Source organism: Pelobates fuscus, chromosome 5 (assembly GCF_036172605.1).
Source record: "Pelobates fuscus isolate aPelFus1 chromosome 5, aPelFus1.pri, whole genome shotgun sequence".
Taxonomy (NCBI): domain Eukaryota; kingdom Metazoa; phylum Chordata; class Amphibia; order Anura; family Pelobatidae; genus Pelobates; species Pelobates fuscus.
Genome location: NC_086321.1, coordinates 33,579,490 through 33,595,746, shown reverse-complemented (window position 1 = coordinate 33,595,746; position 16,257 = coordinate 33,579,490). Strand labels below are relative to the sequence as shown.

At 35.4% G+C, this 16,257-nt stretch overlaps 1 long non-coding RNA gene across 3 annotated transcripts in view; it reads right to left on the bottom strand.

Annotated features, from left to right (window-relative positions):
* The window catches only part of LOC134610638 (uncharacterized), a 28,518-nt gene extending 12,818 nt beyond the window's left edge, over nucleotides 1–15,700 (bottom strand). The window contains exon 1 of one of the 3 annotated variants that reach the window (XR_010090869.1): nucleotides 15,595–15,700. This is a non-coding gene — a long non-coding RNA (uncharacterized LOC134610638). Of the gene's footprint in view, nucleotides 1–6,743; nucleotides 6,858–10,877; nucleotides 11,029–15,594 lie in introns of those variants that run through there. The other 2 variants (XR_010090868.1, XR_010090867.1) reach the window with 2 other exon arrangements.
* Nucleotides 15,701–16,257: the final 557 nt, after the last annotated feature.

Below are 16,257 nucleotides of genomic sequence, written 5' to 3'. Positions count from 1 at the left end.
CTCACTGCTGATACACTGTATATACCTGGCTCCCACCTTCCACACTCACTGCTGATACACTGTATACACCTGGCTCCCTCCTTCCACACTCACTGCTGATACATTGTATACACCTGGCTCCCTCCTTCCACACTCACTGCTGATACACTGTATATACCTGGCTCCCACCTTCCACACTCACTGCTGATACATTGTATATACCTGGCTCCCTCCTTCCACACTCACTGCTAATACACTGTATATACCTGGCTCCCACCTTCCACACTCACTGCTAATACATTGTATACACCTGGCTCCCTCCTTCAGCACTCACTGCTAATACACTGTATATACCTGGCTCCCTCCTTCCACACTCACTGCTAATACACTGTATATTCCTGGCTCCCTCCTTCCACACTCACTGCTGATACACTGTATATACCTGGCTCCCTCCTTCCACACTCACTGCTAATACACTGTATATACCTGTCTCCCTCCTTCCACACTCACTGCTGATACATTGTATATACCTGGCTCCCTCCTTCCACACTCACTGCTAATACACTGTATATACGTTATCCATCCTTCAGTCATTCTCCAGTGAAAGGAGAAGCACGTATTTCCAATGACATGATTTTAGTCATATCAAAAGGCTGCCAGACACATGCCTTGGGCAAATATGGAATGATCCATGCATACATCCCCCGTCTCTTCTCAATTATTCTCCCATTTTATCTTCTATGCTGGTTACAAACACAGCCTACTGTCTATAAATGTAGCTATTTACAGAGCATTATACAGGTCAGAGTGTGGAAACATAAATCTGTAGATCTATATATCTATATACACATCCCTCTGTAAAACATTATTCTGGAATTGCATTTATAATATAATATTATAATATAATATTATGGAGACACAAAGATCTAAAAATCCTTATATACAGATCACATGTGAGACATACAGCTCTATCAAATGTATAGAGATACATGTATTGTCACATACAGATCGATCTAGTATATAGAGATACATGTCCGGTTATATTCAGATCTAGCACTATCTATATCCAGATTATTTGGGGACACATACAGATCTAGCACTATCTATATCCAGATTATTTGGGGACACATACAGATCTTGCACTATCTATATCCAGATTATTTGGGGACACATACAGATCTTGCACTATCTATATCCAGATTATTTGGGGACACATACAGATCTTGCACTATCTATATCCAGATTATTTGGGGACACATACAGATCTTGCACTATCTATATCCAGATTATTTGGGGACACATACAGATCTTGCACTATCTATATCCAGATTATTTGGGGACACATACAGATCTTGCACTATCTATATCCAGATTATTTGGGGACACATACAGATCTAGCACTATCTATATCCAGATTATTTGGGGACACATACAGATCTAGCACTATCTATATCCAGATTATTTGGGGACACATACAGTTCTAGCACTATCTATATCCAGATTATTTGGGGACACATACAGTTCTAGCACTATCTATATCCAGATTATTTGGGGACATATACAGATCTAGCAGTATCTATATCCAGATTATTGGGGGACACATACAGATCTAGCACTATCTATATCCAGATTATTTGGGGACACATACAGTTCTAGCACTATCTGTATACAGATTATTTGGGGACATATACAGATCTAGCACTATCTATATCCAGATTATTGGGGGACACATACAGATCTAGCAGTATCTATATCCAGATTATTGGGGGACACATACAGATCTAGCACTATCTATATCCAGATTATTTGGGGACACATACAGATCTAGCACTATCTATATCCAGATTATTGGGGGACACATACAGATCTAGCACTATCTATATCCAGATTATTTGGGGACATATACAGATCTAGCACTATCTATATCCAGATTATTGGGGGACACATACAGATCTAGCAGTATCTATATCCAGATTATTGGGGGACACATACAGATCTAGCACTATCTATATCCAGATTATTTGGGGACACATGCAGATCTTGCACTATCTATATCCAGATTATTTGGGGACACATACAGTTCTAGCACTATCTGTATACAGATTATTTGGGGACATATTCAGATCTAGCACTATCTATATCCAGATTATTTGGGGACATATACAGATCTAGCACTATCTATATCCAGATTATTTGGGGACACATACAGTTCTAGCACTATCTATATCCAGATTATTTGGGGACATATACAGATCTAGCACTATCTATATCCAGATTATTGGGGGACACATACAGATCTAGCACTATCTATATCCAGATTATTTGGGGACACATACAGTTCTAGCACTATCTGTATACAGATTATTTGGGGACATATACAGATCTAGCACTATCTATATCCAGATTATTGGGGGACACATACAGATCTAGCAGTATCTGTATCCAGATTATTGGGGGACACATACAGATCTAGCACTATCTATATCCAGATTATTTGGGGACACATGCAGATCTTGCACTATCTATATCCAGATTATTTGGGGACACATGCAGATCTTGCACTATCTATATCCAGATTATTTGGGGACACATACAGATCTAGCACTATCTGTATACAGATTATTTGGGGACATATTCAGATCTAGCACTATCTATATCCAGATTATTTGGGGACATATACAGATCTAGCACTATCTATATCCAGATTATTTGGGGACACATACAGATCTAGCACTATCTATATCCAGATTATTTGGGGACACATACAGATCTAGCACTATCTATATCCAGATTATTTGGGGACACATACAGATCTAGCACTATCTGTATACAGATTATTTGGGGACATATACAGATCTAGCACTATCTATATCCAGATTATTGGGGGACATATACAGATCTAGCACTATCTGTATACAGATTATTTGGGGACATATACAGATCTAGCACTATCTATATCCAGATTATTGGGGGACATATACAGATCTAGCACTATCTATATCCAGATTATTTGGGGACACATACAGATCTAGCACTATCTGTATACATATTATTTGGGGACATATACAGATCTAGCACTATCTATATCCAGATTATTAGGGGACACATACAGATCTAGCACTATCTATATCCAGATTATTTGGGGACACATACAGATCTAGCAGTATCTATATCCAGATTATTGGGGGACACATACAGATCTAGCACTATCTATATCCAGATTATTTGGGGACATATACTGATCTAGCACTATCTATATACAGATTATTTGTTGGGATATAAAGATCTGCTTTATATCCGCTTGGATAGAATAATAATGAATATAAATATACATGTGTGGAACCACACTGATCTAAGTCTGCAGATTTGCTAATCTATGTGTGGAGATACACATGGCCACGTGTGAATGTACACAGATCAATAAATATTTGGTGTTTCTCCGAATCGATCCTGTACTTTGCAACAAGGCTCTGTTCTCTGAATCACTCTTTCCTTTGTGTTATGTTTTTATTCTGAATTTGTTTTTTTTGTTACATAAATAAAATAATAAAGAGTTAACGTTGGAAGAATTCCATCTCCTGCTTAACCGTGAAGGTGCTGGGGAGCTGTGGCACTGTAACAATGCAGGGTGTGTTTAAATGACACAGCCATAGCAGTGTTAAAGGAAAACCAAGGCTACTGACAGAAAAGGCAGCCCTCTCACATGGACACACCTCTAGCATGATCATACATACATACATGTGATTATGCACACACCTGTTTTCTTTGTCTTTCTGTGTTATAATGCACCTTTATTAGGGCAAGTAAGAACCTGTAGATCTTACCAGAGGGATGGCAAAATGTTAGATCCTCAGCAGTGTCAGAACTTCAACTCCCATGGTGCTTTGCCAGCTGGCAGAGCATCATGGGGGTTGTAGTCCTGGAAAATATGGAATTCTCCCCTTTGTTTTGGCCATCCCTAGCTGCTGCCTGTGTGTGTGCAAGCTGGCTCTCCATGGCTGTGCAGTGATAATACAAGGCTGTGCTATGCCTCCAGGAGCTTCACTTACTTTCCACACTGACTCCATCCCTTCTTCCCATCACTCCCTCCCTATGAGTGGGGCTGTGTCATAGCTCTGCCTCCTTTGCCACTTCCACGCTCAGCTCCTCTGACGTCACCCGCCTTGCAAGCCTGGGTACCATTTACATACATCAAGGAAATTAGGGCATTAAAAAATATGCTAATCCTGTTCAGTCCTGGATCCAGGCTCCCAACCTTTTGCATTTGCAGGGGGGAGGGGATGAATGATATATCTATTCTTATTTTTATTATTCTTTTTTTTTTTTTTTTTTTTTTAATTAAATCCCCTAAAAAAAATTAAAATAAAATGAAGACTGAAAAAAAAAAGGAAGGAAAAAGGAAAATCCCCACGATGATAGAAAATGCAGACCCGCTGGGAGGATAGGATGCTGTGCTTTCCGAGCTGCTGAGAGGGACCAGCCTGCGAGAGGACCAGGTTATAAAGGCTTGGATTATCTATGAATAATAACATCACCACTGCGCCATTCCCTTCTCCTGCTCCAGTTGGTTCCAGTCTCTGTATTATTATTAAATACTGATACATATGTAAAGGTATATTTGCATTTTTACCCCCCACCCCCAGCCCCCCATTTATTATTAACCCGTTCAGTACTAGAGGGGTGGGCAACTCATTTTAAAACAATATTTTACTTGCTCAACCCTGTAGCACTCACATGGTTAAAATATCTATTTTTATTTATTTTATTTTTTTTTTAAATTAATTTAAAGAAAATGTTCTGTATTTTAGCAAATTGTGTGCCATTAATAAGTTGATTTGTGCTATCTCGAATTTATGTTATTTTTTTTTTTATTTTTTTTTTTATTTATTTGCTTTATTTTCATTATTTAGTATAAAAAAATGAATGCACCCTCGGGAAGTATGTATGATTTTAAATTTAGTCTATATGTGCTTATTTTTGTATTAAACCGATACTATTTAATTAATGCAACAATAACTCATGCTTTGCATTGTCTACACACTATAAGCACATATAGTGTGTAAGTACTCGATATGGATATGTAGAAATTTACTATAAATATGGCACAATAAGAGCAGCATTACGGTTGCAGTATATGTTAATAAAATTCGACTCTTTTTTTTTTCTTCTTTTAATAAACTGCATAAATGATTTCTAAAAAATATTGGTGTATTTTGTAGACAGTCGGAAAACAATATTCGAATATTGAATATTTCATTGTTGCATTTATAATAGCACGACACAAAATAACTATATTCGACTGTAAAATGCCAGGGTGGTAGTCACAAAAGATACAGTGTTTCAACAATACAATTCAGAGGCCTTAGGGAAATGAATGCAGACACAAAAAATATACACACACAGAAACACACAAATATATGTATTGATATGTGTGTCTGTGTGTGTGTCTCTCTGAATGTATGTATGGTTTTATGCTTTATGAATGTATATATGTACAGTATATTAATATATGTTTAGATATATTTAGAATATTTTTTTTCCCTCTCTAATTTTTTTTTTTGGTCTATTAATTGTTGAAGTCAAACTAATGCAAAGGACAAGGATACAGAGCATGTTCAATAGATTACAATAGAGGCGCATGTCTACGACATTCTCATTACGCTCAATTACTTACCTGTAGGCTTACATTGGACAAAACGTGTCCCTCCCCATAGACCGTTATGCAAATACATGTGGATATTGTACTAATGGCACAGGCATTGAATAAGTCTAAATATGAAAAACTGATAGATTAATCTGAGCAGAGCTCCGCATCCAAACCGTCTGAGCCTTCACCATGGGTAAGGCGAGTAAAAAAAATAAAAAATTGGGATTTTCTTCCTATTTACAAACAGCAATTTCATGTTCCTAACACGTCACCAAATTACCGACAAACTATGTATACACACACACACAAACACACACACACACACACACACACTATCAGTGATTCATATACTCTATACAGGTATACACTATCTATTTTTATCTTTTCATATTTGACATTTTGTCCTTGTTTTCTTTAGTCCACAGGTATATACAGTTAAATCTCTGTGTGTGTGTGTGTGTGTATGTGTATTTGTACGTGTGTATATATATATATATACACTCACAGCTATAAAAAAATGTATTTGAATAATGTATTGAGTGTATTGAGTGCATGAGTTATATATATATATAAATCTATTACTGTATATCTATAACTGTATATATACATGGATGTATACATCTATCGAAACATATGGCTATTATATATATATATGGATATTTATATATATATATATATATATATATATAAATGTATAAATCTATGTCTGTGTATATATATGTGTGTGTGTGTGTGTGTGTGTGTGTGTGTGTATGTATATCTCTATGTCTGTATATAGAGAGAGATATATTTGTATGTGTGGATGTATAAATCTATGCATATAAAAATATAGATATATGAATGTCTGAATGTAGAAATCTATATAGATATATGTATGTGTGTGTATGTAGAAATCTATAGCTGTATATATATATATATATATATATATATATATATATATAAAAAGAGAGAGATGTGTTTGTGTGTGTGTGTGTGTGTGTGTGTGCGTGTGCGCTACTGGACACAGGTGTAAGTCCCCTACAGTTGCCGGTACCATAGACGTCAGGTGTTGGTCCCCCAGTATCCCCTGGCACAGTGCTGCCCAGTTCCCACAATACCCAGAGCTGGTGGTGCTTACCGCGGGGGTAGGTCGTGGATTGGATGCTGTGGCTGCCCAGAGAGCAGGTATCCTCGCCATTTGTTCTCTCTTTGGGCCTGTGCCCTATTTGCCTGGGCCACAGCTATGTCCCATTCTGCCTCTAGTGCTTGCGGTGCCTGAACCCGCTCCCCCTTGTCTCCCCCTCTCTCCTCTCTCCCCCTGCCCTCCCTCCTTCCTACTCCTCCTATCCATTGCCAGACAGCCAGGCAACTCTGTCCCTGCGAATCACAGCACCAAGTGACTGGCATTTGAATAAGAGTTTCATCCCATCCAAACACCTGACTTTTAAACCAGTTTGAACACCCTACAAGACATGTCTGCCTCTTTCACAGTCACAGGAAGCAAAAAAAAAAAATCACTCTTGTCATACATTCACATATAGCATTAACTGGCACTGCCACCCTCCACTAATCAACTACTGGCCCTTTAATATTGCCAGTGTACCAGGCCCATGACTAGAACAAACCCATTTTAAATTGCAGTAATCAACGAATCACAGTAATGCTCTCTTCATTAGCTTGTGGGAATCTAAAACACACCTTGTGCCATCCAATAACACAGCCTGTATTGTCTGGGCAAATTTATTTATAAAAATAAATAAATGTGTTTTCATTAATTACAGATTGGCTTGATTTTTCTTTTAGTAGTGATGTGTTTGTTTTTGCCCTTTGCAGCCATTTATAGACAGCAGTCGTCCCATGTCATAGATTTACAACCTTTGAAAATACATTGTTGAGGTTTTGTTTTGTCTCTTTAATTTTAAATAAATTATTTTTTTTTTCAAACACTATTACGCATGAATTAATAAACAAAATATTATTAATAAAATATCCTTTTTTTTTTCTTCTAAAAGATACACATCTTAAAACACACACAGGAATACACAAACCGTCGGCGTATTTTATTTTATTTTATAAACGGATTAGAAAAATATATATATACTCTAAATTCAATTAGGTTTGTATTTTTTTTAAAATCTAGAATGTATTTTTTTTTCCCCAACACTTTAATAATGATATATGCTATAGCATGCATTGATCATTTTTTCACTGTTGGAGGTGATTGGTAAAAGATTTAGCAAAGATTTTGTGAAAATTACTCTTTTAATTGAATTATTTACAATCATTTGATAAAGGTTGTCTGTAGGTCGTATTAAACATATAGGGCAGGTGAAGGTATTTTTATCATGGAGAATATAAGTTTATAAATCGATTTATATTTGTAAATAGTTGGACACTCCCGCTTTTAAACGAATAAAAACGAAATCCAACAGACTTGTATAGAAAAAAATGTTTTTTGTTTTTTTTTAATTAATCCTATTCAATTGGAAATTACAGTTCTGTTAATATGTATCAAGCTCACTGATTGCTGGAAATGAGAGTTTGAGATACATTGTGACATGTCTTAGTGCAAGCATCGTTTGAGATACATTGTGACATCTCTCGACAGAAATAGCTAAAGGGATGACAGGACAAAACAAACATGGTGGAGTAAATAAAATTATATATATATTTATATACTTGTATTATTCATGTAGATATAAAATTGACCCTCCTGTACAGGCTTAATTAGCAGACTTCAAGTCTGGATTTGAGAGAGGCACATCAATTTCGCTGAAGATCTCGGGTTTGGTCTGCACTGATGGACTTCAACCGCCTATACTCCACTTAAAGAAATGTGTTGCAAAACGAATTGCAAAAACAACTGCAATTATCTTGTGCATAATGCTGCTCCCTCAGCTTTGGAGCATTCGTGGGCTTCCAGCAAATAATTGCCTAGATCTCGGCTCAGCGGGTGGTTGGAAGACGGTTAGATCTTTGAAGCTCAAGGCTCTGGTGTTGGGGCCAAGGGGCTATACAGAGAGAGGGGGTGGAATGGCTGGCTCAGTAGAATTCTACTGAGCACGGTTGGCTGTGGTAGAACAGCACCACCTGCTGGCCAAAAGTAGGCACTACAACACGTCTCAGGATTTGGGCTGAATACATTTTTTGTGCAGGTAAAAAAATAATATTTAAATATTTATTTTACAATGTATTATTAGTTACTGTTAACAGCGAATGTCACATTTCATGGTTTAACCCTTACAGGACTGTATGTATTTTTCACAATTAAAAATAGACCTGTAATTATCACATTTAATAGGTAGAGGCAGCTGCACTTACATTTTCGATTCGAGTTTTGGGTGAAATAAAATATCTGTGTCACCTAGCCATCAGGACAGGACATTTTAATGCCAGTTATCTGAGAAATGATGGCATCAGATATTCAAAATAATTAATGAGCTGTTAATGTTGAAATGGCGGATATATTATTTTTAAAAAAGACACATTGAGGTCAATAAATCTATTTTATTAAACACACTCTCGGTGAATTTCTTTCCATTGTTTACCGACTCATTGTTTTGTTTGTTTGCTATTGTAACTAGCGGGATTTAATTCGAATCCCACTCCGTTTGGTGTAAATTAACGAAAATCTTATTTTAAACTCATTATTTGTAGTTTTATGGGAAGCGAATAACTGGACGAAATATCACAGTGTCTACACTATTTTGTTGCGCTATTTCTATAGTGACTGCAAAATCACACAGAAAGAGATAGATAGATAGATAGATAGATAGTGATAGATAGATAGATAGATAGATAGATAGATAGAGTGTGTGTGTATGTATGTGGTGTGTATGTTGTGCCAATGTGTGTCTGTTCGTGTGTTGTATACTTTCTGCATCCCCATCAAATATCAAAAGGAAAAATACAATTATGGCAATAAGTCATCATCATCATCATTATCACCACCACAATCCTTAACAATAGACAGCATCGCCCAGGTGCAATGAAATGAGTTCTGCGTGTTGCTTCATAGGTTCTCCATTAAGGAGAAAATGAAACCATCTCAGGAGGGATATAGTGAAACATGTAGACTCCATTTGGTTCCTCCTAGATTCCTAAGCTCTAATGAACCCCTGAAGGTCTCACTAGTTAACACTAGCTAAGCCAAGAGTCTGCCCAATCTGCCTGTCCTTGCAATGGAAATTAGTAACATATTTGACCAGCTTTGGGATGAGCCCCCCTCAAGCCCTCCAAGCAGTAGCTGGATTCTGGCACCAAAGAGTTACAGCCCATCCCACACTTTGGTTCAAAGCCACCACTTAATAACACCATTTACACTCTTTGATTGCCACAGGGCTCTGCAATGCCTTTAGACCACAGGCAGACTGGAGAATGAGGTTTAAAATACATCAGTCATTTTATATCACATATATACAGAGAAACATCGATCCTATAGAGAATAGCACCTGAATATAACCTTTATTGACAAATCAAACAGCAACAAGGCGTATTGCACCTTTCAAAGCACATAGCAGAAAGAAAATGTAAAGGGGATGCACTCAACCCATTGTGTAAAACATTTCAAATCAGTAATATTAACCCTGCATGTGCCAGAAGGGTAAGGCACTCATTTGACACACCCCTCTGGAACTATAAAAAAAATATATAGCTAATTTACCTGTTTACCTGTAAGGCATATAAAGCTTTATCATACACACTGTTTGTGTCTGTTATACCTGTTTGTATGTATTTTATCCAATGTTACATTTTACTGAAATCTCAACACTGACTCATAAATAAACAAAATATTTATAATTAAATCAACAGGCTAAATTGTCTACAGCAATGTCAAAAGCCACCCTTTAAACGTTTAAACGAGTCAATGCATTCATTTTGTTGTGGTTTCTTTGCAGTCAACCCAGATGTTCATCTTTGAAAGAAAAGAATACACATCCACTAACTGCCTAATAAAATTGTCATATAAACCCCTGCTGAAAAATCTGTGCTGGTTTCATTTGAGATATAAAACAACAATTGTGTCATCCTTCAATTTTGATATCAGTTAGTATAAATAAATATTATCTGCTGGTCAATAAGAAGTGCATATGCCCGGGGCTCAGATATCATAAAAATTACATATATGGATATCTGTAAATAAGGTAATATATATATATTATTGGATAATTCCGTGTTACATCATAAAGAGGATACTGACACTTTTAAATGATGCTAAAGGAGGTTCACAATGAATGTTGGTTAAGGGCTCAGCTCATGCCAATCTACTTACCCATAATAATGCCAACCGGAGTGCAGGCCCTCATATGTTCTCCTGGTGACTACTTCCAAGCTTTGTGAAGGTCTCCAGGACCAGTCAGTGCTTTGTCAGGCATTGGATAAAAAGGACAGGTCTGTGTTTCAAATCCCAAGAAGAAAAAAAAAAAAAATCTCACCCAGACGCCTTAACCTGGACTTAGTTGATTACACACCGATGGAGAGAGGCAGATGGCTCTCTGTGCACCAACTTCCAACTGCCCAGAATGGCATAGGATAAAGGAAATGAGCTGTTGCTACAGTTAGGCTTATTACACATGCAAGCCTCTCTAAATGGGGACAATAAGCAGTTCAGTGCATTGGTTTGTGCAGCTAGAATTTACTTTCTGGTCCCCAGTTTGAGTTTAATGATTAAGACGCTGCAGTTCCACCTCCCATCACACAGCACCTCCATCCGCTGTCCAATGGTAGATATTTAAGTACCTTTAGTAATGTCAACAACGAAATATCACTTGTCGCTGACAAATCACACACTGTGGATGGAGATATAGATATTTTTTTGTTTAATAAAAAATTAATAATATATTTAAAAAAAAATAGTTCAATACACAGTAACAACTTTAAAAAAATAATAATTCAGAGAATGATTTTATATCTTTATATGTTTATTTTTTACATCCAGCAGCTTTCTTTATGACTGTTGCCTGACAGCTATCAAGTACAATACTGTAATTGTCTTTTAATTATACAGTCTGTGATCCCTGCACAGTATTCTAGGGAAGTCACCTGACACTCCCCCAAATAATAAATAAATAAATAAATGAAAGAGAAGAATGCCCCCATGTGACAAGATAAACAATATCCTTATGAAAAGGTGTGGCTTCCACAGATCCACTCACTGCAAAATGGGTATATATGGGGGAACTGAATTAGGATACTGCCTTAGTGCCCATTTATTATTGACCTTCCCTGGTAACAAAAAAAAAAAAAAAGACAAAAAAAAAAAATAAAATCTCAAAACACAAAAATGATGCAATGAGTTATTTGTGACGCGTTGCGTCACAATGCCGCGTTAATTAGTCCCCTTAGCACTCACTCATGGGTACATGCGCTGGCTCACGTGACCTGTTCCACTGAAAACTTCTGCTCATATAAACTACTACTATCTCCTAAACAAGTGTGTGTGTGTGGCGGGAGGCTTCCATAAAGGGGGTAAAAGAAGGGTTAAAAATATCAATCTATATATGAATCTATAGTTTAGAATATACAGTTTACAATGTAATGTGGATTAAAATAAAAAAAACCATCAATATATATCTATATACATATATATTTCATACACACACGCACGCACACATATGCACATATGAATATATATATATATATATATATATATATATATATATATACTCTGTGTATTCATATAGTTATGCATACTACACACATACACATACACACACACACACACACACATCGTTCAGCCCTTGGGAGGATTAGAAATGCTTGTTTGGCATCGTTATAATGAATCCAAGTTTATTTACCAAACAGAACACTGAAATAATAAAAGCTAAAAACATAGCTACATAAAGCAAGCAGCGTCCATACCCAACCTGACTTTTTGTTTGTGATTTTTAGATTGAATGTATGCTATAAATCTGTTTAGTAATACAATCCCTTCATATTTTAGCTATTCAGTACAATTAGAGTAGAATTGAAACGATACATTTTCATGTATGTCTCAATTGGCTGTCCAATGATAAAATTATACCTTGTGCCATTCAAACTACACTACTGACAATCCAAAAAACAGGATTACCAGATTAATGGGATTAATAATGCATTCTCATTTAGTAATAATTCTGGGTGGTCTAAAAAAAAAACTCTGGATAACATATGTCTAAGTCAGGTTGTATACAGTTACATGTGTTGCCTGGTTTCAAATCTGACAATCTAATCCAGAAAATATTGTTTAACTAAATCTTCAATCAGAGAAATAAAAAAAATAATAATCTAAATTAACCAGTGAAATAAGGTTAATTACATCAACATCCCACCAGTCAACAAAACCAAATCTAGAAGAAAATGCACTAATTCACTAGTCCACCTGTATGGTGTGAGCTCAGAACCATCTCACTAAACAATTAGATTTTTTTAAATGAGAAAAAAAAAAAAAAAAAAAAACTAATTGTTTGATCGAACAAAATAATAAAAATATTGTAAACTATTGTAAATTAAACTATCAATCTATGTTTAATTTACCTAGCTTTGTTTAGTTTATCACTTTACCTTATTGTGCATTTTTTTTGTGCACATCTTTCAATTTAAGTTGGTTATATCAAAATCATAAAATTAGAGTTTGAGACGAGTCCTATATAACTGGTTATTTTTGAGATGGGAAAATTATTATATATTGCAAGCTGTGTACTTTAATTGCGAGCTAATAATTGAAATATCGTTTTGTGAAATTTGTACAATTTAGGAAAATATTCAGCGAAAACAATTGAAGGAAAAAAATTACCAAAAAAAAAAAAAAGGGAAAATGTTGATTTAAAATTAGACAGACCGATGTGTTTTTAAGGAATTCAAAAATCAATTGATAAAATAATTAAGCTCACTGCAATTAATTAATTGTAACAGCTGTTAGATTGAGTATGCAATTAACGATCTATTTTCTCTCTCTCTCTCTCTCTCTCTCTCTCTGAGTCTTGTGTAAAAACACAAAACAAAGAAATCAACAAAATCGTGCATAGATTAAAAAAAAAAATCTACTGTAGACTAAAATAGTTTTCTAATGCTAACGGACTCAGTCCCAAAGTTTAATACATTCATTTTATTATTCGAGAGGAAAGCAATACTATCAGCCGAACTAGCCATGATTCTTAGTACCATGAGAATTTAGTGCAAATCCGGTGATAAGTACCGAAAACAGTCTCCCTATAGAAATATGTCGTGCACAAGGACTCATTATGGGATGGATTATTTTTGAGATGCTGGTTTATTTCTTGGAAATGTGAAATTAAAAGGTTCATTCGCTAAACCCGAACTGTACAGAATTCAAACACAAAATGCTATATTTAGATTAAACAACAGCTAAACTGTGGCTATAGCGGAGTTTAAGGGGTTAAGATTTTTTTTTTAACATAAAATAAAAATATTAGTTATATCTGCTTAACTGTTATATTTCAGTTTTCAATTCACCATTAAGTGTTTAGTGAAAAGGAACTTTTTTTTTTTTTTTTTTTACCGAAGTGTGGTGGCGAATGTGATTCGGGTGGTACAAGATGTTGGCGAAATATAGTGATCTGTGTATCAGAAGGATGGTACCGTTATTATTAATGTCCTATTTATACTAAAACATCACATTCGTTTTTAAATGTGGTATATTTTCCAGTGGGGAAAAAAAATCTCTAAAAGTCAAAGAATTAAGAAACCAATAACATGGAAATATTCAAATATAGTGCTTTCACTGACTGGTACAATTATAGTAATTTCTTTTAATTGTGTTTTTATTTTAAAGCTATATTAATTTCTAAATTGGTGACATAATTTATATCCACAGTACAATGGATTGGTTAGCCCTGTGGCCTAGTCTTAGTAGTATATAAAACTCTCACCTTTCCCTATTGAAATTTGTCCACAGATCCCAATGCCGCAAGATTGTAACCCCTTCTTTCCCGTTACACCTTTATGAGGTCTGCCATACCACCCGTGGCACATTTTAAATTATAATTTAAAAAACAGAATTTAGTAACTGATATGTCATAAGATGATGCCAAAAACAAAAATCACTTAAGGAAAACGACCGTACTGTGTCTGATTGCCTATAGATTGGATATCACACATATTAATACATTTTACTAATTGTAGCAGTTTATTGAAAGAAAAAAAGGCAAATATAAAATGCTCTAGTAAAATAGAATTCAGACGATATAAAAGAGCTTGTGGGAGCCTAAAAGCGATATATCACTGCTAATGTGCATGATTGTTACACAGGTTTTAATGAGCCTTCTATGCAAGTTAACCCCTTCCTGACCAAGGAGAAGAAAATCCTTTGTTATCATTGCATTTCAAGCAATGTAGTTGATCCCAAACGGGGTTAATAACGCAGGGTGTAGCCTGATCCCAATATAAATGCTATGATAAACAAAAGGGACTTTAAAAAAAAACTAAAACTAATGGTAATATTGCAAGGCCATGTGTTAATGTAAATTTGCAGTCATTTCAGTAGACAGACTGTTTAGCCATCACTGTATCCCTGGTATCACCCCTTATACAACTGACTGAACACTTCCTCATCCCTAAACTAAGCTATTAACCATTTCAACATTAACCCCTTAGCAGCCAGGTCAGGCGTTGGATCAGTGCAAATCTTTCAAAGGCCTGACAATAAAACACAAGTCACCAAAGGCCTAAATTGTAATAAACTACTGGATGAAACAGAGTACCTGCTATTTTAGGTGTTACATGCATTTCATATTGAACTGCCTTTGTCTTAACATAATTATAAGACATTCCCTTCAAATTAAACATCAACAAAGTATTCTTATTTGTTAATACTATGGAGACACTTATATAAAACAAACACATTCCCCTTTGTGTAATGTGATTACTTGCTGTAATCTATGACCCACAATCAATGAATACATTGTCTCTTTTCCTGTATATTTTGCTAATTAATAAAGCTCAATCCCAATATTTTATTTTACCCCAAATAATATTTGTTTGCACTATACCTTGCCACCGAGATATATTGCATGTAGTGAATCTCCATCTTTTGTAGCTTATTGTTTTGTTGGTTTTTTTTTTTTTTTTTGTCTTTGCAAGCGTTGTCGTTGGCCTGTACAGAGAATCATCATTTGATGATGTTAATTAAGGAAATGCTAATTGAAGAGACTGGAAGAAGGTAGGAGGAACTTCTTGTATCTAGATTGCTGGTGACCAGTGACCTCTAGTGGCCATAGATAAAACTACACAATTTGGGTTTACAAAAAATATTATCACAAAAAAAAAACAACTAATGGCAACCTATTTATAATATACCAATAATAAAAGTGAATATTTCACAAATATCTTCAAACACTCATCTTCTGGTCTATTGTTGACACAAACAAATATTATGAATAGATTAGAAGATGAGGTTGTTTTAAGAACATGTATTTCAAAGTATCAAAAAATTAAGTTTCAAGAAAATTGAGTAAATTGGGCAAGGGGGTTATTTACTAAACTCTGAATTGCATTAAAATAAATTCTGTTTGGCAATGTTATTGTTAGAATAGGTCATCCGGAAAAATTATCCGGTCCAACTATAGCCAGAGATTGTCTATTGTAGCTACAGTATAGTTATTCACATTGAAAAACACAATTTTGTTACTAAACTCCGAATTCATCAAGGCGTA